This window comes from Lithobates pipiens, unplaced genomic scaffold (assembly GCF_037356315.1).
Source record: "Lithobates pipiens isolate NorthernLeopardFrog02 unplaced genomic scaffold, aLitPip1_a1.2 Scaffold_18, whole genome shotgun sequence".
Lineage (NCBI taxonomy): Eukaryota > Metazoa > Chordata > Amphibia > Anura > Ranidae > Lithobates > Lithobates pipiens.
In genome coordinates, this window is record NW_027507758.1 from 641,562,541 (window position 1) to 641,589,934 (window position 27,394).

The following is a 27,394-nucleotide window of genomic DNA, read 5'->3' on the forward strand; positions in this document are numbered from 1 at the left end:
TAGGCGGCTTGGATGGGCATGAATAGGCACGGATGGGCATGGATGGGCACTGATAGGCGGCATTGTAATTTAAAGTTTTGTAGGGATGGATGCCAGTGCCAAACAATAATGCATGCCAATCAGTGATGCCCATTGTGGGCACTGATTGGCATCCATTATGGGCACTGGCTGGCATCCCTGGTGGTCTAGGGGGCTTACCTGGTGCTGGGCATCTCCTGGTGGTCCAGTGTGGGCATCCTGGGGGGGGGCTGTGCTGATAATCGATCAGCACAGACCTCCCCTGTCAGAGGAGCAGCCGATCAGTTCTCCTCTACTCACGTCTGACAGACGCGAGTGAGGAAAAGCCGATCACGGCTCTTCCCATTTACACTGTGATCAGCCGTGATTGGACATGGCTGATCATGTGGTAAAGAGTCTCCGTCGGAAACTCTTTACCGAGATCGTAGTTGCAGGGTGTTCAGCCGCGCTCCAGCGGCTTAATATCCCGATCACGTCATATGACGTCCGGTCAGGATATTACAACCACTTTGCCACTGTCATTTTGCTATATGGCGGGCGGCAAGTGGTTAAGAGGAGGTGCAGGCTCAGCATGATCTCTCTCAAACACCTCAAAGTGTTTTTCTTCTCGGGCTTCCGGTTCAAACTGCACTTTAGAGAAACAAACCATGATTCTGCATGGTCTCTGTTTGGTAGTCTCTTTTTTGGGATGTGAAATGGTAGAGGTGCTACCCAACTGTTGGAATTCTCTTGGTAGAACTCTTTAAACATGGTTTTCAAGAATTCTTTATCTTCCATGAAAGCTGCCAACTCATTGTCTTTAGTGGTTATCTCTAACACTGTGTTGCTGATGTTCTCATCCCAGAAATTAAGAGCTTATAGTATTGTATGATGTGCCGTTGTGCACCTTTTTCAAATGGTCTTTCTTTCTTTCACATTATATTGATGTGGTCATTGTGCAGAACAAATACTCTGTCCATTTGACAGGATGTGCGTTTTAAAGGAAGAGACCCCAGTAAGACCTTCTGCCATTGTCTCGACAGACATTGCCTATTATGACCCAGTCTAGATCCAGACACTGAGCATATGGTGCATCATGTGGACCGTTGATATGCTGACGAACCTTATGCACCCTTAAGATGTCTCAGCCAAGTAACAGCAGGATATCAGCACTTTCGTTGAGGGCTGCTATTTGGTCAGCTATGTTCTTCAAGTGAGAATGGTGAAATGCAGCTTTAGGAGTAGCGATCTCCTCTTTGTTGCTTGGAATCTAGTTGCAGTGATAGCGGGCAAGGATATTTCCACTTTGTCATTCAGAGGAGCAACTACAAAACCACTGGCTCTCCTACCTAAGACTTCTGTAGTGCCAGCGCAAGTGCTTAGGATATAAGGTACAGCATCTCCTGTTATCTTGTAAGAAATCTGGTGCTCTGATCATCCAGATTAGTATACAGTCTTATGTCCACTTCAGGCTGACCTTTGGGTTATACATGAAACAAGCATATCTTTGCACAGGATTTGTCACAGATTAGAGAACATTGAAGTGGAGGATGCGGTTTGATCTGTGCACTCCCTGCCTTGCTTTAGAGTTGTGTGTATATTGATGAAGAGCTTGCACATGGTCATCACTGTCACACTCTAAACAATTGATGATAGCTTTATAGTCCTTTACAAAGTGCTCTGTGGAGGCACAGCATTTGTAGCAAACACCAAATTTCTTTAAAAGTTCCTTACATTCTTGTAGGGTTTTCTTTCTGAAGCTGGATGTGGTTTGTTATGTTTTGGACATTGACAATTTGGGTTCTCAATTTTCTTGTTTTGATCGGTCTTTTCAAGAACTATAGCAGGCGCTGGTAGAACATTAGTCCTTTTTACTGACAATGGACCTCTATGGTCTCTGTGTGTTCATAGGTCTTGGAGAGGGTTACGGTCACTTAGTGTCTAATTCTTTTGATGAACTCACAGAAGTAGTTACTGTAAATGGAGGAAAGGCAACATGATGTTATTCCTTATACTTTGATTCAAACGCTGCCTATTTTTCCTGAATGTCATATAGTAGCTTGAGAATAATAGAGTTCATGCCATGAGGGGTGTCAAGGTAACTGAGACCAGGTAAATTGATTAACTTGAGCAAGTTGAAGTTTTAATAGAACATCGCTGAGTTGTTTAAACTTTAGATTGTCTCTAGAAGAGATCTTTGGGAAGCTTTGCAACCTTTTGAATAAGGCATCTTCAATGGTTTCTGGGCTGCCAAAGGTATATTCAAGTCTGTTCCAAGCAGCATAAAGACCGGCAGCAGGGTTATCAATATAAACTGCTTTGAGCCTCTTGATGTGTCCAGTAGACTGGGGACCTAACCATCTGATGAGCAGATCTAATTCCTCTGTGGCATTGATGTCTAGGTCACTCATTGTAGCCTTAAAAGTGGATTTCCAGCCTCTGTTATTTTCAGGCTCGTCATTAAACTTGATGAGGCCTGTCTTAGTGAGCTCTCTATGAGGAGCATGTATTTAGCAAACTGTGACATGTCTGTGTTCTCAGTCTTTAGATGCATGACTACAGGTGGAACAGAGTTAGTTGCGATGGCTGGCGCAGTGATGTTGAGTGACTTAGAAACATATGTTGGTGCTAAGGCATTCAATGCTGGAACTTGCTTAAAGTTCATTGATATGTTGGTTTGCAGCTGTGGAGTTGTGCGCTTGCTAGGAGGTACTTGGTTAGTGCCAGAGTAAGGTGGACAGTCTATTATATGAATCACAGTGTCTGCTGCTTGCTGAGATGCTGCAGTCAAATGTCCTGGAAGATATAAAGGCAAATCATCTTGAGGTAACGCAGGTGCAGAGCCCTCAATTGAGTGTCTTGGCTGCTGTGATTGGGAGTTGACATTATGGAGAAGTATGTGAAGAATCTGAGGCATAAGATACAAATGAGTGTCTGCAACTGTTGTCTCTTTCGCTTTCACTAGTAACTAGCAGCTTGTTCTAAGACCCTTAACCTTGCCATGGCTGTGGCGTTCTAACATTGTTTTTCCAAAACTTCCATTTCTGCTTTCTGGTGTGTGGTTTGAGCTTTCTACTCTGCTTTGTGGCGTGCAGCTTGAGCTTCCATCTCTGCTTTCAGGCGTGCAGCTTGAGCTTCCATCTCTGCTTTCTGGCGTGCATCTTGAGCTTCGATCTCTACTTTCTGGCGTGCATCTTGAGCTTCCATCTCTGCTTTCTGGCGTGCAGCTTGAGCTTCCATCTCTGCTTTCTATTGGGCAAAAGCTGCCTGAATTTTAAGAAGCTTCAGCATCTGCACAGGCTTTTATGAGTTGTTGACTGATCTTGATTGTAGGAATTAGGAAGATCTTGTGGAGTTTATAGTAGATGTAGAGCGATAAGATCTGGATTCTTGAAGCTGTGTTATTCTCAATTCTGCCTTTGTCTTTGTATGCACCAATAAATTGTCTCTTTCAAGATTGAGCTCCTCAAATCCCTTTAATTCTTCCAATGACCCTTGAGTATAGTACCGCTTTAAGATATCAGTATATTTAAACACAGTCTTTGATAACTCTCATAAGCAAAATTTAATTTCTTGATAGCTCTCCCTAATTGTAATGGCTCATGAGATTTTTGAGAGAGAGCAGGCATGCTCTTAACAGTATTAGGCCACAAGTCATTGATATTAGACAGCAGTTCTTCCTTGTCAGCTTTAAGATTCTCTTACACTTTCCAGGTTGGTTTTGTTAAGCGTATTTCTCTTTGTTTGATTCAGGGTTTAGTTTCTGACCTGGTAGGAGTTCTGATTCTGGTTGTGTCTTAGTTTCCCCAGATTGCATATTAATTTTCTCAAACATTGTGAGAGGGTTAATAGTAAAGTCCTTTCAGCAGCAATGTATGATTTTATTGTGCCTGAGCTCAGATTTCCAAGGCTACAGTTGCAGAAAGGTTTGCTTTGATTTTCTTATACGATTTCACAGCCATGTGCTAATGCATACAGAGTCAGTGTATAAACTGTATGGCACAGTTGTATGAACATTCACAGCAGTAATATTGTCCTGTGGCTGATGCGTGCTATGCTGAGATTTACTTGCAGACACATACAGCCTTGTGTAGTAATGGTTTCCCTATCTGTTAGCTCATAGTTTCAGTGACCATATAACATCTCACTGTGTAGCCAGAGATAGCAAGGATCCTATGAAAGACATTTCAGTGATTTTTCTAATGATCTTTTGACTGTTCTGCCTTTCCAATCTAAGCATAGGTGTGATCTCTGTAACTTACAGTTGTGTTGCGATATTGATAACCCAATCTTAGCTGAATAAACAGACAGTGACAATCCAGATGACATCTTGAAGATCTTGTGAAGTTTAATCTATAAACTGAGGATCTCACAACAATAAACATTGGCTAGATCAAAGATCATAATGTGATCCACTCCATGAGACATGAGGCTGAGATGCATTACTGGGAGAATGAACAAAGGATGTAGCTAACTATACATGATAAATCTGAGCTACAGCAAGGGGAGGAACCAGGGACATAATAATATATATAACATTTAAAAGGCATATCACAAAGCATGTGAAACATGACAAGAACTGTCTTTTATAGGAGTGACAGTGGTGAGGAGATTATAGGACGAGTGCCCCCACCCCCTCTATCACTCATTGCCATATTCCCAAGTCCTGCAAGTCCTTATTTAGTCATGAATAACTGTGGGGCTGAGCCCCACCAGAGGTCGGAAAGTGAGTAAGGGGAAGAACAACCAAGATGAAGACTGGACTGATCCTGAAGACCACCATCATTGGGTTATTGACTCCTCCCCCATTATCACTTTCTGTTTAAGGTTCCAAAGTCTGAGGATGTTATCACATTTGTATCAATATGTAAAAGTCTGTGCTCCAATCAAATCATCAGACATAAAATGTCCAGCTGGTAGAAAATGGGTGTAACAAAAGAGAATACATATTATGTGTATATATATATAGCAGTGGGTAGAGAGGACAGAGCAGAAGTCAGGACTATGTAATGTACAACATATTGTATGAGATACAGCAGATAGAACTATATAGTATCAGAATGATGTAATGTACAACATAGAGTACATAGTGCAAGGGTCAGGAGTATATAATGTACAATATGAATTTTACGGTGTAAGGGTCAGGCAATCAGTGCTAGTCTAAATGCTCACATGAGACAAGTTGCAGAGGACCCAACTCACTCCCTCCCATCTCCTGAGACTGAACAAATTGTCTATCAAATGATGGGGGATCTAGGTGGAGCCTCCGCACTGCTCTCTCCTTTACAATACAAGTCTCCTCTTACCCGGTGATGTGAGGGGTGGCTGATTGTCCATCATGACATCATTGTAGAGATCCTTGTGTCCTTCTAAATACTCCCACTCCTCCATGGAGAAATAGATAGTGATATCCTGACACCTTATAGGAACCTGACACACACAATGATACAGTCACCATCCAGACACATCCCTTGTCTGTTACTGGATAATGTCCCAGAATTCCCAGAATCCTCCTCACCTCTCCTGTCAGCAGCTCCGTCATCTTCTTGGTGACTTCTAGAATCTTCTTTGTATTTCTCTATTCTATCAGGGAGGTGGAGGCAATGTGATGGTCATATGATCACTGGATGTCATAGGAGGAATACTCTAGATTTGAACACAGATAGTAAAATCAAACAATACCCCCAGAATCCTCCTCACCACTCCATTATAATAAAGCCCCATTTCAGGCTGAGGTATAATTTACCCACACAGGACCCTCACACTACGCAGGTTAAAAGCTTGTTGCAGGTATTCTGATGCCATTACATACAATGCAGAACCAACAGTTCCACTTTGCAAGTGCCAAGGGTCCGCCCACATCCTAAGAGCTTAAGAAAAAAAGCCAGATAGAGGGACATTAGGAGGAGGAGCTGTAAGGTCAGTGTGATGTCATAGGACATATAGACTCTGGATGGAGGGACATTGGGAGGAGGAGCTGTGAGATCAGTGTGATGTCATAGGACATATAAACTCTGGATGGAGCGACATTGGGAGGAGGAGCTGTGAGGTCAATGAGAAGTCATAGGACATATTAACTCTATATGGAGGGATATTTGAGGGGTCCTCTATATGAGGCTCCGTGCAAACCAAATCATTGTTCCTGAGTGTGTCCTTCCTCTCCTAACCTGAAGAGTGAACTTTGACCTTTGCCATACAGAAATCTGTCAGGAATCTGTGAAAGTAAGCTCTCATGTAATCAGGTGACGTGCGGAGGAATGCAATGTAAATAGCAGACAATTTTTCCCAGAGCTCCTTATGGTGGGGATGGATTTTGCTGAGCACTGGTGCCAAGTTTCCACCCTAGGGTTGCCACCTGTCCGGTTTTCTCCTGGGCAGTCCAGTTTTTCAATGATGTGTTCAGTTTTTCATCATCCTCAGACCAGGACACATCATTCACACCGAACTGCACCAGGAATGAAGAGTCTGATCGCCATCTGATGTAGGTCTTCCCTCCCAACGGCAGCCTGTTTCAGAACGGCAAAGTGTCAGTGGATCAAAGCTCCCCCACCACCTTCTCTGTTCTGTTTACACACACACAGAGGAGAAGGGGGACATGGTGATCAAGGAATGTATAAAGTTTTCTATGCTCTGTAGATGGACAGGGAGGAGGGGGAGAGTGGCTGGGAAGGAGGAAAATGTAAAAAATGTGTAGTGATGGGGGGTTTGAGGATATGTGTGGGGGTTTGCACTTTGTCAAATCATACCCCCAAGCACCCCCAGCACATATCAGACCCCCAAGCACCCCCCAGCACATATCAGACCGCCAAGCACCCCCCTTAAAATATCTGACCCCCTTGCACTAGCCCTCTCCTATCTTAAAGTGCCCCCAGTACATATCTGTCCCCCACCCCCATCTTCCACTAGCCCACTCCCCTCCTAAAGGACCCCCAGCACATATTAGACCCCCAAGCTCCCCCAGCACAACATATCTAACCCCCACCTCTTTGCACTAGCCCTCTCCCCTCACAAAACACCCACCAGCACATATCAGACCCCCAAGCTCCCCCAGCACATATCTGACCCCCCTGCACTATCCCTCTCCCCTCACAAAGCACCCCTCAGCATATATCTGGCCCCTACCCCTTTGCACTAGCCCTCTCCCCTCACAAAGCACCCCCCAGCACATATCAGACCCCCAAGCACCCCCCAGCACATATCTGACCCCCCCATCTTGCACTAGCCCTCTCCACTCCCAAAGCGCCCCAGCATATATTAGACCCCTAAGCTCCCCCAAGCACATATCTAATCCCACCCCCTTGCACTAGCCCTCTCCACTCACAAAAGACCCCCAAAGCACATATCAGACCCCCAATGCACCCCCAGCACATATCCAACCCACTCTTGCCCTCTCCCCTCCTGAAGCACGCACCAGTACATATCTGACTCCTCCCAAACTCTATCCCTTTCCCCTCCCATAGACTTCCCCCAGCACATATCGAACTCCCCCACTCCTCTGCTAGCACTAGCTCTCTTCCCAGCACATATCTGACCCCTGCATTTTGTGCATTATTTCTGCCCCCTACTTTCCATGCAGAGCACTCACAATTTGGCCACATGCACTGTTCACCATGAAGGGCTAGTCACGCCACAATACTGCTCTCTTTTGGACCACCAAAAGTGTCATAGGTCTTTTACAATATTATAGTGCAGGGATATGCAATTAGCGGACCTCCAGCTGTTGCAAAACTACAAGTCCCATCATGCCTCTGACTCTGGGTGTCATGCTTGTCGCTGTCAGAGTCTTTACTATGCATCATGGGAATTATAGTTCTGCAACAGCTGGAGGTCCGCTAATTGCATATCCCTGTTATAGTGTAAACGCAAAAATAAAACCGCCACTACTAAATTTTCGGGATTGACTTGAAGAAAAGGTGGCAACCCTATTCCACCCCCCAGGATCACTGCAGGTGTAGAGAAAATCTGTGTAAGAGGATATGGAGGATCTATGATGGAAAAGAACCTGGGGATCCTAGTAGATGATAGGCTCAGCAATGGCATGCAATGCCAAGCTGCTACTTACAAAGCAAACAGAATATTGGCATTAAAAAGGGATCAACTCCAGGGATAAAACGATAATTCTCCGTCTCTACAAGACTCTGGTCCGGCCGCACCTGGAGTATACTGTCCAGTTCTGGGCACCAGTCCTCAGGAAGGATGTACTGGAACTGCAGAAAGTATAAAGAAGGGCAACAAAGCTAATAAAAGGTCTGGAGGGTATTAGTTATGAGTAGGGATGAGATTCGTGTTCGACTCGAACATCGGCTGTTCGCCCGTTCGCAGAATTCTGAACGTTATGGGCCGTTCGCGCCAAATTCGTGTGGCGCTCACGGCCCACAATGCACTGCGTCATCGCAGTGCATTGCTGGCTCATGATTGGCCAAGCATGCACTGTGACCCCGCATGCTTGGCCAATCACAGCGCCAGCAGCGAGGAGAGCCATGATTGGCCATAGGCAGGATGCCTATGGCCAATCATAGCTCAGGCTGTGTAGTACACGCCCCACACTATATAAGGCCGCCAGCGCGGCGGACTTGTGTAGTGTGTTGGCGTCTGAAGCAGTTAGTGGGTGTTCTGTGTACCTTCAACACAGTACACACCGATCGTTATCGGCCGATTTTCGATCTTGCTCTTCTGTAGTGGTTGTTGTCTGCTTGCCCTGACCGCAGTATACACCGCTATAGTCACCTCACCTATATAGCTAGTGATCTATCTTTTATAATAGAGCTTGCAGTCAGTAGTGTTAGGAGCTTGTGCGTGCTGTCTGCGTGCTCTGTACCCAGTACACACCGCTATATCCACCTACATAGCTCTTCTCTATTTTAGCCCACTTGCCATCTGCAGGAGTTATTGGAAGTTGTGTGTGCCTCCAGCACAGCACAGTATACATCTGTATATACCCCTTTATCTCTAGTGTTCTATAATAAAGGCATCTGAAGGAGTTAGTGGGTGTTGTGTGCCTCCAGCACAATATACACTACCCAACTGCTGTTTTGCCCAACTCCCTTCAGGCCATTACCATGTCTGGAAGGCCAGCAAAAAATAATAATAAAAGAGGGCAAGCAGGCTCTGTGTCTAGAGACAACAGTGCTGGTCGTGGACGCGGTGCATTGTCTTCAGCACGTGGCCATGGGACATGCTTGTCCTTCTTTTCGGCAGCTGGACATGTTGAACCGCAACATGCCAACGACTTGGTAGAGTGGATGACCAAGCCCTCTTCATCCTCCTCATCCTCTCTCACCCAGTCTCAGGGTACTAGCAAAGCAGCTGCCAACGCATCGTCTTCCCTCCTCTCAATGTCATCATCAGTGACTCATTCCCTAGACCCACCACGTCCTCCTTAGGAGTCTCCTGAACTCTTTTTAGCACAGTGTTGGGTACATGCTCCAGGAGGATGCCCAGTGTTTTGTAGGCTCTGATGATGACACTCAGCTAGAGGAAGGCAGTAGCGTGAGCGCAGAGAGAGGGGATGCTCAAGAAGGACAGCCATCTGGCAGTCATGTTCCACAAGCTGCAGCATACTGCCAGGTTTGCTACAGCGATGAAGAGGGAGGGGATGATGAGGGCACTGACTCCACGTGGGTGCCTGGTAGGAGACAGGAGGAGGAGGAGGAGGAGGCACATGTCCAACGAGGCAGGATGCCCTCCGGGGGCCAGCTTAGGGGCAGCACACCGACTGAATCACACCGCAGAGCTCCGCCTGTGCAGGGCGCTGCCTCTGTGCGTTATTCTAAAAGTTCTTTGGTGTGGGCCTTTTTTGAGACGAGTGCATCAGATCGCACCGCTGCTATTTGCAACATATGTCTCAAGCGTATCTCACGTGGCCAAAACATCAGCCGCTTGGGCACCACATGCTTGACCAGACATATGTTGACCTGCCATGCAGCTCGTTGGCAAGCGTACCTCAAAGACCCACACCAAAGAACAAAGCGGACCTCTCCTTGCTCCTCATCAGTTGGCATCTCCAACCCCACTAGACCTTCAGTCCTCTCTGAAACCTGCTCTGAGAGGAATGAAGGTGTAGAATTAGGTGCGTCACAGCCAAGTGCTTCCGGGCTAGCAGTACACCCATGTCCGATTATAGCAGGCAAATGTCCCTGCCCCAGCTGCTTGACCGGCGAAAGAAGTTCACTCCCAGCCATCCACATGCCCAGCGGTTGAATGCTAGCTTGGCTAAATTGCTAGCACTTCAACTGCTGCCTTTTCAGTTGGTAGACTCTGCCCCCTTCCGTGAGTTTGTACAATGTGCGGTTCCTCGGTGGCAGGTCCCCAAACGCCACTTTTTCTCACGGAAGGCGATTCCGGCTCTCTACCGGCATGTGGAAGGCAATGTCCTTGCCTCGCTGGACAGGGCGGTCAGCGGTAAGGTGCATATTACCGCTGACTCATGGTCCAGCAGGCATGGACAGGGACGTTACCTGTCTTTCACGGCCCATTGGGTCACTCTTCTGGCAGCTGGGAAGGATGCAGGACAAGGTGCAGTAGTGTTGGAGGTTGTTCCGCCACCATGCCTCCAAAATGCTACTATTGGTTGTGACACACCTCTCTCCTCCACCCCCTCCTCTTCTTCTTCCTCCATGGCCTCTTCCAGTGCTCTGTCCTCAGAACCAGCGGTGCTCCGTAGGCGTTCCAGGGGCTACGCAAGTACGCAGGCAAAACTATGTCATGCCGTGCTTGCGCTGGTTTGTTTGGGGGACAGGAGCCACACTGGGGCGGATGTTTTGTCAGCTCTGCAGGGGCAGGCCGAGAGGTGGTTGACGCCACGCCAGCTTAAGCCAGGAATGGTGGTTTGCGACAATGGCACCAACCTCCTCTTAGCCCTCCGACAGGGACAACTGACCCATGTGCCCTGTGTAGCTCACGTCCTTAACCTGGTGGTGCAGTGGTTCTTGGGCAGGTACCCCGGCTTACAGGATGTCCTGAAGCAAACCAGGAAAGTCTGTGTGCATTTCCGCCGATCATTTAATGCCTGTGCTCGGCTGGCTGAGCTCCAAAAGGAGTTGAACCTGCCCAAGAACCGCCTTATATGTGACATGCCCACCAGGTGGAACTCAACGTTGGCCATGCTGCAGCGGCTGCACACGCAGCAGAGGGCCATCAATGAGTACCTGTGCGACTACGGCACCAGGACAGGGTCAGGGGAGCTCGGTTTTTTCTCACCACGCCAGTGGGGCATGATCAGGGATGCATGCACTGTCCTGTCACCGTTTGAGGAGGCCACAAGGATGGTGAGCAGTGACAGTGCATGCATCAGTGACACTGTACCTCTTGTCCACCTCTTGGAGCATACGCTGCGTGGAATAATGGACAGGGCACTTGAGGCAGAACAGAGGCAGGAAGAGGAGGACTTCCTTGCCTCTCAAGGCCCCCTTTATCCAGACAGTGTTCCTGCTGTGCCACCCATCACACAGGAAGAGGATGAGGAGGAGGAAGAGGAGGAGGAGGATGATTGTGTCAGCATGGAGGTGGAGGCTGGCACTCAGCATCAGCAGCTGCAGTCTTGTAGGGATGATTTACAGTCCCAAGAAACACGTGGACTTGTACGTGGCTGGGAGGAGGTAGCTGCGGATCATGTTGTCCTTAGTGACCCAGAGGACTCCGGACCGAATGCCTCAGCTAACCTACGCTGCATGGCCTCCCTGATCCTGCAAAGCCTGCGGAAGGATCCTCGTATTCTTCGGATCAAGGAGAGGGACCATTACTGGCTGGCCACTCTCCTTGATCCACGGTACAAGGGTAAGGTTGCCGACCTTGTCTTGCCATCGCAGAGGGAGCAGAGGATGAGACATCTCCGGGAGGCCTTGCAGAAAGGTCTGTGCAACGCGTTCCCAGAGACTGGGAGGTTACAAACTCCTGGTCCTGGACAACGTGTTGCTGAGGCATCGGTCAGAAGGAGCGGTGGAGAAGGTGGCCGTCTGACTGATGCTTTCAGACAATTTTTTAGTCCGCAGCCCCAAGGTATGATCGGTTCCAGCAACCATAGCCAGCGTCTGATTTACATGGTGCAGGAATACCTAGGGGCAAGGTCAGACTTGGACACCTTTCCCACTGAAAATCCTCTGGCTTACTGGGTCTTGAGGATGGATCACTGGCCAGAGCTTGCACAGTATGCAATTGAGCTACTGGCCTGTCCTGCATCCAGCGTTCTTTCGGAATGCACCTTCAGTGCTGCTGGTGGTTTTGTTACCAATCACAGGGTGCGCCTGTCCACCGAATCAGTTGATCGACTGACCTTCATTAAGTTGAATCAGTCTTGGATCACCCACAGCTACCAAGCACCTGAAGCTGATGTAACGAATAATTTTTTTTTAAATATCACATCCCTTAAAGACTGCCTATGCTGATGCTGAGTGACTGTCCTGTTATGTTGATTGTCTATCCTCTTCCTCCTCCGCTGATATGTTGGAAGAACATTTCTGGCTCTGGGTGATGCCATCAGCCCAATTTTTCTGCCCCTGTTTAACAGGGGCGTTTAATTAAAATTTTTGATGCAATGCTTTGCAGCAGGGCTAATTCCTGCAATGAAACAAGAGTATATGGGAGCGGTTGCAGTGTGGTGGCACCAGCACCAGCGCCTAAGGCCCAATTTTTCTGCCCCTGTTTAACAGGGGCGTTTAAGTACAATTTTTGATGCAATGCTTTGCAGCAGGGCTAATTCCTGCAATAAAACTAGAGTATATGGGAGCGGTTGCAGTGTGGTGGCACCAGCACCAGTGCCTAAGGCCCAATTTTTCTGCCCCTGTTTAACAGGGGCGTTTAAGTACAATTTTTGATGCAATGCTTTGCAGCAGGGCTAATTCCTGCAATAAAACTAGAGTATATGGGAGCGGTTGCAGTGTGGTGGCACCAGCACCAGTGCCTAAGGCCCAATTTTTCTGCCCCTGTTTAACAGGGACATGTAATTACAATTCTTGATATAATATTTCACAGGTTCAACTTAACACAACAAACCTACACAGTCCCTGTCTTGTTTGCACCGCCTGTATACTGCTGTTCTGAGTATATAGGGCCTGGGGGCCACACGCATTTCCTTTTTTTAATATGGGTACAGGGTTCTCCTTGATATGCGTACAAGATCCAAAGGGGCTGGTAATGGGCAGGGAGGGCTACCCATGCCATTTTTCTCAATGGTTTTCAACCATATTGCAGGAACCAGTTATAACATTAAAACCGCAAGCAGTTTTCAATGATGTTATTTCTGTTTAATGTCATTTTGTGCAGGGACTGTTCTAAACACGGGAAACACGTGGCACTTCACAGGCATACTACAGACACCCCCCAGGCACCATATTTAAAGGAATATTTCACTGTTTTTTCACTTTAATCATCATTAAAATCAGTGCTCCCGCCAAAATGGCCATTTTTAAAAACATTTTAGGCATTGACCCATGTCCCCTGGGGCAGGAGCCAGGTCCCCAAACCCTTTTTAGGACAGTATCTTGCATATTAGCCGTTAAAATTAGCACTTTTAATTTCGAACGTTCGAGTCCCATAGACGTCAATGGGGTTCTAAAGTTCGTTCGAATTTGGGGTACGTTCGAAAGTTCTGGTGCGAACCGAACCGGGGGGTGTTCGGCTCATCCCTATTCGATAGTGAGGTTACAGGTATGTAATACATTTTTAGAATAATGAATCTTTTTGTAACAATATTTTTTATCTAACGGGATTTGTTTTTATAAAATATATTAGACTAAAGTGGGGTAATGAGCTCTCTGCAAAACAATGGAATACAATTACCGTATATTTATTGCTAATTGGATACGGATATGACAATTATGTTTACTATGTACATGGAAGCTCCAATATTGCTCCTCCGGTGTATTGTCATTAATTAGCTTAGTTTCATTGTTTCAATGCATAGTGGGTTGGCGGTAATGTGTTCATAGAAGTATCCATTATTGTATTTGTATTTATTAATTTCAGTAGTTGCTGCATACATGCATGTATAGGCTTGTATTTGTATTTTTATATATGTACATGTCTATATATGTTTTAATGGTTTTTAGTATTGGTTGTACACATGCGTATATCTATATACATGTAGGTATGTGGAGGGTTTTGTACAGGTGTGGATATAAGTTTAATGCTGGGAATGCTTTTATGGAATGGTTATGGGATTCCTTTGAACATTTCCATTGCCTTTTAAGAAAACATTTTAAATTATTCTGTAACGACACCCCGAGTATGAAAGGGGTTAAAGCCATTTAGGACATTCCATTTCCGAACCCAAAGACAGCTACCGAACACTTCAATCAGCCGAACAAGAAACCATATGAATAATTCTCCCCCAAGTACAAGACGAGGCTCTGTCTTGAGGTTCAAACAGGAATGAATTTTTATTTTGAGATCTCACACAAGTATATACAGCAGGATGAAAGTACAACCTCTGACCAGAAACCTAATTAACATGAGCTAATTATCTAATCCTTTAGACAGCCTAGGTGACTCAGAGACATGACCTTTAGGACAGACTTCACGTCTCCTAGCTCACCAACTATACAATACACATTATCATACATCTCAATACAGAACTCCTTCATACAATTGCAGGGTTAATTAGCCCAGACAACAATGACTGAAAGACAAGCCACACTAGACTCATTTACATTATAGCAGACACAGACAGAGACAGGTGGCTGGAATTGACATCAGCATCTCCTAACAGTATTAGTCCCAGCATTATGAATCAGCCACTATTTCTAATATGGCAGATACACGTTTCTTTATTTTCTTGGTCACCCTGCGCCAAAAAGTGACTCCTGTCACATGGCTCCCTCTTTGTGGGACACTCCGGCTTGATGCTGGAGGTTAATAATGTGTCCAATGACACCAGTGCTGGGGGGTTAATAATGTGTCTGCTAACACCAGTGCTGGGGTTTACTAATGCGTTCGCTGACACCAGTGCTGGGGCTTAATAATGCATCTGCTGACACCAGTACTGGGGTATAATAATGCGTCCGCTGACACCAGTGCTGGGGGTAAATAATGTGTTCACTGACACCAGTGCTGGGTTTAATAATGCGTCCGCTGACACCAGTGCTGGGGTTTAATAATACGTCTGCTAACACCAGTACTGGGGTATAATAATGCATCCGCTGACACCAGTGCTGGGGGTAAATAATGTGTTCACTGACAGCAGTGCTGGGTTTAATAATGCGTCCGCTGACACCAGTGCTGGGTTTAACAATGCGTCCGCTAACACCAGTGCTGGGGGTGAATAATGCATCCGCTGACACCAGTGATGGGGTTTAATAATGCATCTGCTCACATCAGTGCTGGGGTTTAACAATGCGTACGCTGACACCAGTGCTGGGGGTTAACAATGCGTCCACTGACACCAGTGATGGGGGTTAATAATGCGCCCGCTAACACCAGTGCTGGGGGTTAATAATGAATCCACCGACACCAGTGCTGGGGGTTAATAATGTGTCTGCTGACACCAGCACTGTTGTTTTTTAAGTTTGCATGCAGCCCCCATGGGATATGAAAACTTGTCTTGTGGCCCTCAGGTAATTTGAGTTTGAGACCCCTGCTCTAAAGCAAACAATGGTTAACAATAAAACGCAATAACGATATGAGATTTATGCAATAAAAAACACTTTTTTTTAACTGAAATCTATACCAAAAAGGTGAAAAAAAAAATATGCTGGAGCAAAGGAGCAATCCACTCACTGACTGCACAGGCCCCTCATGCTTGGGCATACGATATTTTTTTTCCTCCTACAGCACTGCAGGCAAGGATGTTTATATTCTGAGAGCAACGCCTTGCTGCTGTCAGAATAAACAGATCAGTGCTGCAGCTGATTGGTGTTCCTGCGAAGTAAATTACAATGGTTAAAGTGTAACTCCACTTTTGTTGAGAAAAAAACATTCCCCTCTGGGTGATCTGTGTACATTGCAGGGATTATAACAATCTTTGTTGCGGATTCCTACCTTTTGTTATTCTGAAGAAATCCCTGTGTGTTTGTCTGTGCCTCTGTTCTGAGTGAGTCTAATGGGAGTGGTTTCATAATTAACTGTCAGGTGTGCAGCTGCAGGGCACTAATGAGGAAAGCTGCTGGGCCTGCATCCCTTTAGACGTGTTCCTATTGAAAGTATCTCTCCAAAAAATGAAATTTTTGTTTCAGGGAATGCCTGAAATCTGACTTGTATCTTAGGGCAGACTTCTGGGAAAATTGGTGAGCCAATCACACAAGCAGGAAATGATGTTTCTGGGGAGTGGTCAGTACACACTCTGTGTATAGAACAACTCCAGGTAGCCATATTGCAATGTATTCTCAGAACATTACATTGGCTGCAGATTGAAAAGGAAAGGTAATTTTTAATAACATTCAATTACAATATGATTTGTGTCGCAATTATATGCGCTATATTATTTTTTCTTTATTTGCTTTTTTTTGCCACGCAAGTGGAGTTACCCTTTAACCACTTCACGCAAATTGCTGTACCCGTACCTCGGTACTTTGACGCTAAATACCATTGTTATGGTAGCAGCTAGCTTACATAGTTACATATTAGAAGAGGTTGAAAAAAGACACAAGTCCAACCTATGTGTGTGATTATATGTCAGTATTACATTGTATATCCTGTATGTTGCTGTGGTTCAAGATATTATCTAATAGTTTCTTGAAACTATTGATGCCCCCCACTAAGACCACTGCTTGTGGAAGGGAATTCCACATCCTTGCCGCTCTTACAGTAAAGAACCCTCTATGTAGTTTAAGGTTAAACCTCTTTTCTTCTAATTTTAATGAGTGGCCACAAGTCTTGTTATACTACCTTCTGCAAAACGTTTTCTCCCTAGGTGGCACAGAACCCTGATCACTTGACTCCACCCAAATATATAGGTTCTCCCAGCAGGCCAAGGGATTCAAGAAAACCCCTGCCCATTGGCTGAGATACCCCATATACCCATAACCTGGCCTTGGGTTGCCCTTCTCATATCATATGGTGATCAGGATATTGATCCATACAGACACTATACTAGTAATGGTGGTGATCAGGATATTGATCCATACAGACACTATACTAGTAATGGAAATGATCAGGATATTGATCCATACAGACACTATACTAGTAATGGCGGTGATCAGGATAATGATCCATACAGACACTATACTAGTAATGTTGGTGATCAGGATATTGATCCATACAGACACTACACTAGTAATGGTGGTGATCAGGATATTGATCCATACAGACAATATACTAGTAATGGCAGTGATCAGGATATTGATCCATACAGACACTATACTAGTAATGGTGGTGATCAGGATATTGATCCATACAGACACTATACTAGTAATGTCCGTGATCAGGATCCTATAGTGTGAGTGTGATAGTGTGCGGACAATCTAATGCTAACTGACCCTGGCACTATCTGATGTAACAAGTGACCCTAATACAGCGATTGGTGAAAAATACTATACACTGACGCTGTACTAATGGCACTGGTTGGGTGACAGGGGTGATCAAAGGGTGAATGAGGGCAATCAATGGGGTTAAATGTGCCAATCTAAGGTGTGTGGGTGTAAAGTGTGGTGATTATACTCACAGTGTGGTGTTCTCTTCTCTTCCTGAACAGAAAAAGACTCGGGAAGAGAAGAAATCACAAGATAGCTCCCCGTGTTTACAAAATAAAACACAGGAGTGATTTGTCATTGGCTGCCGGTGATCAGCAGGGTACGGGGCAAAATCATTGACTGGGACCTGCTGACAAACTTGTCCTACAGCCAATGACAGTGGAGGTTTCTGGGTGTGGGCGTGCATGGGTGCGGATCTGGAAGAAAGCCATGACATAAAAGTACATTACCAGACCATCCATTGTATTTTTACAACACTTCATCCATGTCTTTGATGATCTCTGATCTCCTTATCAACTGTTTCTTCCATGATGAAGATCAGCCATGGAGTATATCTGAGGTGTATATCAGGGTGTGCTTCTTCCCCACATGAGAGCTGTGATGTCCAGCAACATTCATATACAAGACATTTCCCACACTCAAGGCACTAATACACCTCGAGGGTTGTGTGGGATCCCCGATGTACAGGAAGACAGGACTTCAGTGAGGAACAATTCCCTCACTCAGGACAGGAATACGGCTTCTCCCCGTGTGAGATCTCTGATATCTGGAAAGACTGGACTTATCTGAAAAGCATTTCCCACACTCAGGACAGGAATATGTTTTTTCTCCTGTGTGAGATCTCTGATGTCTGTAAAGATGGGATTTCTGTGCAAAAACATTTCCCGCACTCAGGACAGGAATACAGGTTCTCCCCCGTGTGAGATCTCTGATGTGTGGAAAGATTGAACCTCTGTAAAAAACATTTCCCGCACTCAGGACAGGAATGCAGCTTCTCCCCCGTGTGAAATCTCTGATGTCTGTAAAGATGGGACTTCTGTGAAAAACATTTCCCGCACTCAGGACAGGAATACGGCTTCTCCCCAGTGTGAGATCTCTGATGTATGGAAAGATGGGACTTATGTGAAAAACATTTCCCGCACTCAGGACAGGAATACGGCTTCTCCTCCGTGTGAGATCTCTGATGTTTGGAAAGATCAGACTTCTGTAAAAAACATTTCCCGCACTCAGGACAGGAGTACTGCTTCTCCCCTATGTGAGATCTCTGATGTCTGTTAAGACAAGACTTCTGTAAAAAACATTTCCCGCATTCAGGACAGGAATATGGCTTCTCTCCTGTGTGAGATCTCTGATGTGTGTAAAGACTGGACTTCATTAAAAAACATTTCCCACACTCAGAACACGAATACGGCTTCTCTCCTGTGTGAGATCTTATATGCACATTAAGACGACATTTAAAACGGAAACACTTCCCGCACTCAGTACAGGAAAAGCTCTTCTCTGTTGGAAGGACGGCCCCGTCCCTCACAGTCTGAGGTTCCTCAGGATAAGAGGAATACGATGGTCCATCTACACTGTGTGGTGCCGGATGGACATTTGAGGTAGTCGGGTTTTCTACTGGACTATACTGTGTGATGTCCTCATCTTCTACTTTACAGTCTGGAGACAAAGTGAGACAATCCTCTGAGGTTTTCCTCATCTCCCGTCCATCTACTAAAATAGAAATACAAAGATTATTACTAGACATGAGCTGATTGGTTCCCCTAAACCAGGACTCCACCCACATCAGGCAGCTTTGTCTCTGAGGATCTTACAATTCCCCCCCCAAGGTAACTAGTAAATGGGTCCTCTGATCTCCTACCAGATCATTTCTTTATTCATGGACCTTAGTCAGAGAGGGAGGAAACAACGAGAACTGTCTTTTATAGGAGTGACAGTGATAAGGGGATTATAGGACGAGTGTCCCCTCCCCCTCTATCACTCATTGCCATCTTCCCAACACAAGAAGTCCTGCACTTCCTTATTTAGTCCATGATTTAGTCATGAATAACAGCGGGGCTGAGCCCCACCAGAGGTCAGAGAGTGAGGATGGGGAGAACAACCAAGATGAAGACTGGACTGATCCTGAAGACCCCCATCATTGGGTTATTGACTCCTCCCCCATTATCACTTTCTGTTTAAGGCTCCAAAGTCTGAGGATGTTATTATCACCATGTAAAAGTCTGTGCTCCAAACACATCATCAGATATAAAAGGTCCAGCTGTTAGAAAATGAGTGCAAAAGAAGTCAGGACTATGTAATGTATAACATATTGTATAAGATACAACAGATAGAACTATATAGTATCAGAATGATGTAATGTACAACATAGAGTATATAGTGCAGGGGTCAGGAGTATGTAATGTAGAATATAAAGTATACAGTGTAAGGGTCAGGACTCATAATATTGGTATTCAGTAATCAGTGGAAGATGAAATGATTACATGAGACAAGTTGCAGAGGTCCCACACCGCTGCCTCCCATCTCCTGAGACTGCACTCAGTGACTTGTAGGGGTGTGGAATTTAATCGCTGCATCGCGATTCGGGGGTCCCCGATGCGACATCGATGCATGCGACCCGAAAAATCGATGTCGGGGGACATCATCCTGACTTGCCCCGCCCCAAAATGCCTTTTTTTTAATAAATACAATGATAATCCAGTAAGTGGTCACCTCTGTATGTGTTTTCTTTAAATATATGCAGCTTTATACCTCGTTTTTTAGCGTGTGTATATAACTGTATACACCGCTCATGTGACTGATCGGTCCGGCCAGCCCCTCTCCTCTCACTTCTCTCCTGACGTCAGCCCCGCCCGCCTCTCTTCTAATTGGATAGCTACAGTCGGTGGGCGGGGCTGAGAACACCCACTGACCTGACGAGAGACGTGAGCCTGAGAGAGGAGAGAGGAGGGCCAGAACGAGGAGAGCAGTGAGCAGTCACATGAGCAGCTTATACAGTTACACACACACTAAGAAATGAAAAGCTGCATATATTTTAGAATGCACATACAGCGGGGGGCACTTAATGGATTATATTTGCATTTATCACCAGTCTCACCACACAGGTATTTTCTAGCAGCAGTATGTAGTGTACACGTATGTTTGTACTCTACATACACTGGCTCCTACACGTGCTCTGTGATGACATTTACCCGCCCCCCTCGTTTGCACATTCCCCTGTGTTAACTCCTAGTGTGCTGGAAGGTACAAACGAGGGGGGCCGGGTAAATGTCATCACAGAGACAGTACAGGGAACTTCATAGGGCTGTTTGTCAGTTGTGGATTTGGATTCTAATCCCTCCTGACCTCCCAGCAGCCGGGTGTGTGTGAATTCCTGTACCCTGTAGTGCACTTTTTAATAAAGTTTTTATTTGCCAAGTGTACATACATAAAAAAGAAAGCATCATTTACAGAATATAATCTCAACCATAATCAACAAGACAGCAGCAGTATGGACTGTTTACAAGGTTGCACGGTCCGCAGATAAAGATATGTTGGCACATATAGCTTTTCTTTCTGCATAATTTACCATTTACCCATATTGGTTACGGGTCATATCGTCCATCAGCATGTGATATGGCAAAGCAAAAAACAAACCAAAACCATGGGGGATAATTCCCCCACACCTATCTGTGCTGTGTGCCGTCATCTCCCCCCCCCCCCAGATATGCCCTCACCAATAGCATCTCTCATTGAATATTATTCGACAGTGGTATATAGTCATGTCCTTTAAATGTCGCATGGTGTAGTTTCCTTAGAATTTATCCATCTACCCCATTTTTTATTACATTTTTTCTTACTACCTCTTGCTTCATAAGTCATTCTGTACAGGGTAATATTTGCATTAACCAGTCCTTTCCATGCGGATAAGGTAAGAACCTCCCTCTTTATCCAGTTCAAGACTATAAGTTTGCTGACATAGTAATACAGTAATCGTAGGAACTGTCTCTTATTGTTATTCATCACTAGGGATGAGCTTCGTGTTCGAGTCGAATTCCGAACGTTATGGGCTGTTTGCTCCAAATTCGTGTGGCGCTCACGGCCCACAATGCACTGCGATGGTGCAGTGCATTGCTGGCTCATGATTGGCCAAGCATGCACTGTGACCCCGCATGCTTGGCCAATCGCAGCGCCAGCAGCGAGGAGAGCCATGATTGCCTGTGGCCAATCATAGCTCAGGCTGTGTAGTACACGCCCCACACTATATAAGGCCGCCAGCGTGGCGGCCTTGTGTAGTGTGTTGGCGTCTGTAGCAGTTAGTGGGTGTTCTGTGTACCTTCAACACAGTATACACCGTTCGTTATCAGCCGATTTTTCGTTCTTGCTCTTCTGTAGTGGTTGTTGTCTGCAGTATACACCACTATATTCACCTATATAGCTAGCGATATATCTATCTTTTATAATAGAGCTTGCAGTCAGTGTTAGGAGATTGTGCGTGCTGTCTGCGTGCTCTGAACCCAGTATACACCGCTATATCCACCTATATAGCTAACTGCAAGCTCTATTTAAAACGAGCAAGATAGTCAGCGGTAGGAGCTTGTGCGTGCTGTCTGCGGGCTCTGAACCCAGTATACACCGCTATATCCACCTACATAGCTCTTTTCTATTTGAGCCATCTGCAGGAGTTAGTGGAAGTTGTATGTGCCTCCAGCACAATATACACTACCCAATTGCTGGTTTTCCCAACTCCCTTCAGGCCATTACCATGTCTGGAAGGCCAGCAAGGAGAGGCAGACAGACGCGAGCCGATAAAAGAGGGCAAGCAAGCTCTGTGCCTAGAGACAACAGTGCTGGTCGTGGACGCGGTGCATCGTCATCATCAGCACGTGGCCATGGGACACGCTTGTCCTTCTTTTCGGCAGCTGGACATGTTGAGCTGCAACATGCCAACGACTTGGTAGAGTGGATGACCAAGCCCTCTTCATCCTCCTCATCCTCTCTCACCCAGGCTCAGGGTACTAGCAAAGCAGCTGCCAATGCATCGTCTTCCCTCCTCTCAATGTCATCATCAGTGACTCCTTCCCTAGACCCACCATGTCCTCCTGAGGAGTCTCCTGAACTCTTTGAGCACAGTGTTGGGTACATGCTCCAGGAGTATGCCCAGTGTTTTGTAGGCTCTGATGATGATACTCAGCTAGAGGAAGGCAGTAGTGTGAATGCAGAGAGAGGGGATGCTCAAGAAGGACATCAATCTGGCAGTCATGTTCCACAAGCTGCAGCATACTGCCAGGTTTGCTCCAGCGATGAAGAAGGAGGGGATGATGAGGGCACTGACTCCACGTGGGTGCCTGGTAGGAGAGACCTTCAGTCCTCTCTGAAACCTGCTCTGAGAGGAATGAAGGTGTAAAATTAGGTGTGTCACAGCCAAGTGCTTCCGGGCACTCTGCAAGCAGTACACCCACGTCCGATTATAGCAGGCAAATGTCCCTGCCCCAGCTGCTGGACCAGCGAAAGAAGTTCACTCCCAGCCATCCACATGCCCAGCGGTTGAATGCTAGCTTGGCTAAATTGCTAGCACTTCAACTACTGCCTTTTCAGTTGGTTGACTCGACCCCCTTCAATGTGCGGTTCCTCAGTGGCGGGTCCCCAAACGCCACTTTTTCTCACGGAAGGCGATTCCGGCTCTCTACCGGCATGTGGAAGGCAATGTCCTTGCCTCGCTGGACAGGGCGGTCAGCGGTAAGGTGTATATTACCACTGACTCATGGTCCAGCAGGCATGGACAGGGACGTTACCTATCTTTCATGGCCCATTGGGTCACTCTTCTGGCAGCTGGGAAGGATGCAGGACAAGGTGCAGTAGTGTTGGAGGTTGTTCCGCCACCACGCCTCCAAAACGCTACTATTGGTTGTGACACACCTCTCTCCTCCACCCCCTCCTCTTCTTCTTCCTCCATGGCCTCTTCCAGTGCTCTGTCCTCAGAACCAGTGGTGCTCCGTAGGCGTTCCAGGGGCTATGCAAGTACGCAGGCAAAACAATGCCATGCCGTGCTTGCGCTGGTTTGTTTGGGGGACAGAAGCCACACTGGGGCAGATGTTTTGTCAGCTCTGCAGGGGCAGGCCGAGAGGTGGTTGACGCCACACCAGCTTAAGCCAGGAATGGTGGTTTGCGACAATGGCACCAACCTCCTCTCCGCCCTCCGACAGGGACAACTGACCCATGTGCCCTGTGTAGCTCACGTCCTTAACCTGGTGGTGCAGCGGTTCTTGGGCAGGTACCCGGGCTTACAGGATGTCCTGAAGCAGGCCAGGAAAGTCTGTGCAACTATGGCACCAGGACAGGGTCAGGGGAGCTCGGTTTTTTCTCACCACGCCAGTGGGGCATGATCAGGGATGCATGCACTGTCCTGTCACCGTTTGAGGAGGCCACAAGGATAGTGAGCAGTGACAGTGCATGCATCAGTGACACTGTACCTCTTGTCCACCTCTTGGAGCATACGCTGCTTGGAATAATGGACAGGGCACTTGAGGCAGAACAGAGGCAGGAAGAGGACTTCCTTGCCTCTCAAGGCCCCCTTTATCCAGATAGTGTTCCTGCTGTCCCACCCATCACACAGGAAGAGGAGGATGATTGTGTCAGCATGGAGGTGGAGGCTGGCACGCAGCATCAGCAGCAGCTTGTAGGGATGATTTACAGTCCCAAGAAACCCGTGGACTTGTACGTGGCTGGGAGGAGGTAGCTGCGGATCATGTTGTCCTTAGTGACCCAGAGGACTCCGGACCGAATGCCTCAGCTAACCTACGCTGCATGGCCTCCCTTATCCTGCAAAGCCTGCGGAAGGATCCTCGTATTCTTTGGATCAAGGAGAGGGACCATTACTGGCTGGCCACTCTCCTTGATCCACGGTACAAGGGTAAGGTTGCCGACCTTATCTTGCCTTCATAGAGTGAGCAGAGGATGAGACATCTCCGGGAGGCCTTGCAGAAAGGTCTGTGCAACGCGTTCCCAAAGACTGGGAGGTTAAAAATTCCTGGTCCTGGACAACGTGTTGCTGAAGCATCGGTCAGAAGGAGCGGTGGAGAAGGTGGCCGTCTGACTGATGCTTTCAGACAATTTTTTAGTCCGCAACCCCAAGGTATGATCGGTTCCAGCAACCATCGCCAGCGTCTGATTTACATGGTGCAGGAATACCTAGGGGCAAGGTCAGACTTGGACACCTTTCCCACCGAAAATCCTCTGGCTTACTGGGTCTTGAGGATGGATCACTGGCCAGAGCTTGCACAGTATGCAATTGAGCTACTGGCCTGTCCTGCATCCAGCGTTCTTTCGGAACGCACCTTCAGTGCTGCTGGTGGCTTTGTTACCGATCACAGGGTGCGCCTGTCCACCGAATCAGTTGATCGACTGACCTTCATCAAGATGAATCAGTCTTGGATTACTCACAGCTACCAAGCACCTGAAGCTGATGTAACCGAATAATTTTTTTTGAAATATCACATCCCTTAAAGACTGCCTATGCTGATGCTGAGTGACTGTCCTGTTATGTTGATTGTCTATCCTCTTCCTCCTCCGCTGATATGTTGGAAGAACATTTCTGGTTATGGGTGATGCCATCAGCCCAATTTTTCTGCCCCTGTTTAACAGGAGCGTTTAATTACAATTTTTAATGCAATGCTTTGCAGCAGGGCTAATTCCTGCACTAAAACTAGAGTATATGGGAGAGGTTGCAGTGTGGTGGCACCAGCACCAGTGCCTAAGGCCCAATTTTTCTGCCCCTGTTTAACAGGGGCGTTTAATTCCAATTTTTGATGCAATGCTTTGCAGCAGGGTTAATTCCTGCACTAAAACTAAAGTATAGTGATGGCCGAACGGTTCGCCCGGCGGTCGTTTTGTGGAGAATTTTCGCCCGATCGGTGGACTATTGCCGCCGTGCGCCAGGCGGACTTCCGTGTTTACTGTGTAAAAGAACTTTGACCTATGATGACACATCCATCATGGGGTACAGGACAGCCAATTGAGACATTACAGCACATGGACACTTGGACATTCCCCCTAACTTATAAATAGACCTGATCCGGCAGCCATTTTACATTCTTTCTTCTGTCACTATAGGGAGAGGTTGCTGTGTGGACCAGGGAGAGACTGCAGTGACCCAAATCGCTAGCTATTTGGTACACAAAAGTTCTTTTCAGGACTGGTATAGGTGTTAGGTGTAGTTCAGGATATAGGTTTGAGGCAGTGCTGTGCTAGTGATTGTTGCAGCAGTCTGAGTGCCTTTTGTCAGTTTAGAGATAAATCATTCACAACCTACTTGTTCCACAAAGGTCCTTATAAGGACTGGTAATAACCTGGTGTAGGGTGCTGTAGTACATAGGGTTGAGTGAGGTACAGTCTGCTATTCCATAAGGACTGGTATAGGTCCACAATACATAGGGTTGAGGTGCACTACTGCTGACCGCTGCCCTATACTGCAGCAATCCTTCAACAGTATAGGGACTGACGTACAGTCTGCTAATCAGTCACAACCTACTTGTTCCACAAAGGTCCTTATAAGGACTGGTAACTTGGTCTAGGGTGCTACAGTACATAGGGTTGAGTGAGGTACAGTCTGCTATTCCATAAGGACTGGTATAGGTCCACAATACATAGGATTGAGGTGCACTACTGCTGACCACTGCCCTATACTGCAGCAGTCCTTCATCAGTATAGGGACTGATGTACAGTCTGCTAATCAGTCACAACCTACTTGTTCCACAAAGGTCCTTATAAGGACTGGTAACTTGGTCTAGGGTGCTACAGTACATAGGGTTGAGTGAGGTACAGTCTGCTATTCTATAAGGACTGGTATAGGTCCACAATACATAGAGTTGAGGTGCACTACTGCTGACCGCTGCCCTATACTGCAGCAGTCCTTTATCAGTATAGGGACTGAGAGTTTTCTCACAGGGTCATTTACAAAATGACAGGCAGAGGAAGAGGCAGGCCCTTCCGTAGGGGTAGGGCAGGAGCAACAGGCTTGAGCCAAAGTGGGAAGTTGCAGAAGGTGCGTTCAATTCATTTAAAGGACGCACCAGACTTGGTTGAGTGGCTCACTCAGCCTTACTCATCTGCACCCTCCTCATCCTCTCGATCTGCACCCTCTTCTTCACTCTCTGCTATGTGCACCCCCAAAGACACTACCACCAACAACACCACCACCACCATATACCTTCCGCTTGAGTCACAGGAATTATTTTCTGATCCATATCAAGACATTTCTGATGTGCAGCCACTCTTGGTATTGGATCAGGAAGAGGAGGTAGCAACAACCGCTACTCAGCAGTCTGACAACAGTACCCAGATCAACCCAAGGAGGAGGTTGGTCCCCGGTGTTGCTGCCTACTCCGAGATCTCTACTAATAGCGGTGGGGAAGGTGACGTCGATGATGACGTGTCTAGTGATGTCACGTGGGTGCCCACAAGAGAGGAAGAGGAGGGGAGTTCAGAGGGAGATATGGACCAGCAGATAGGGAGGAGAAGCAGGAATAACTTACATTGCACAGGAGGGACAAAGCAGACTGCAAATGTATCAGGAGCGAGTCATCGACCATGTGCGGTCACATCTGGTGCTCCCGGGACACCGGCACATGGCTCCTCAGTGTGGGATTTTTTTTAACGTGTCCGCTGCTGACAATAGCGTTGCCATCTGCAATCTTTCAAGTCAACGCATTAGTCGCGGTAAGCCCAACACTCACCTAGGGACGACCGCCTTAAGAAGGCACATGAGCAGCCATCACCAAGGCCAGTGGGAGCAACGGAACACACAAAGCCACACTGCAGGCTCTCACCGTCCAGCCTCGTCTTCTACTTCTCCTTCTCCTCTCTCTTCACAATTGTCCTCCACTCCACCTTCCATCACGCCAAGCTCACGTTTTTCTGCAAAAAGGCAGGCTTCCGTGGGCCTAATGTTCGAGCGTAAAAAAATGATGACGCCGGATAACCCTCTTGCCTAACGGTTGACGGCTGGCTTGTCAGAA

General features: G+C 46.8%; 1 protein-coding gene and 1 long non-coding RNA gene across 2 annotated transcripts in view; both read right to left on the minus strand.

Moving 5' to 3' along the window:
• LOC143986903 (uncharacterized) overlaps positions 1-27,394 on the minus strand; it is a 1,023,878-nt gene that overhangs the window by 629,088 nt on the left and 367,396 nt on the right. The window lies entirely within an intron of this gene.
• On the minus strand, positions 4,321-6,732 carry LOC143989945 (uncharacterized). The gene is made up of 2 exons (XR_013277106.1): positions 5,516-6,732; positions 4,321-5,427 (listed from the first exon to the last, which is right to left on the minus strand). It is a non-coding gene; the product is annotated as an uncharacterized LOC143989945 (long non-coding RNA).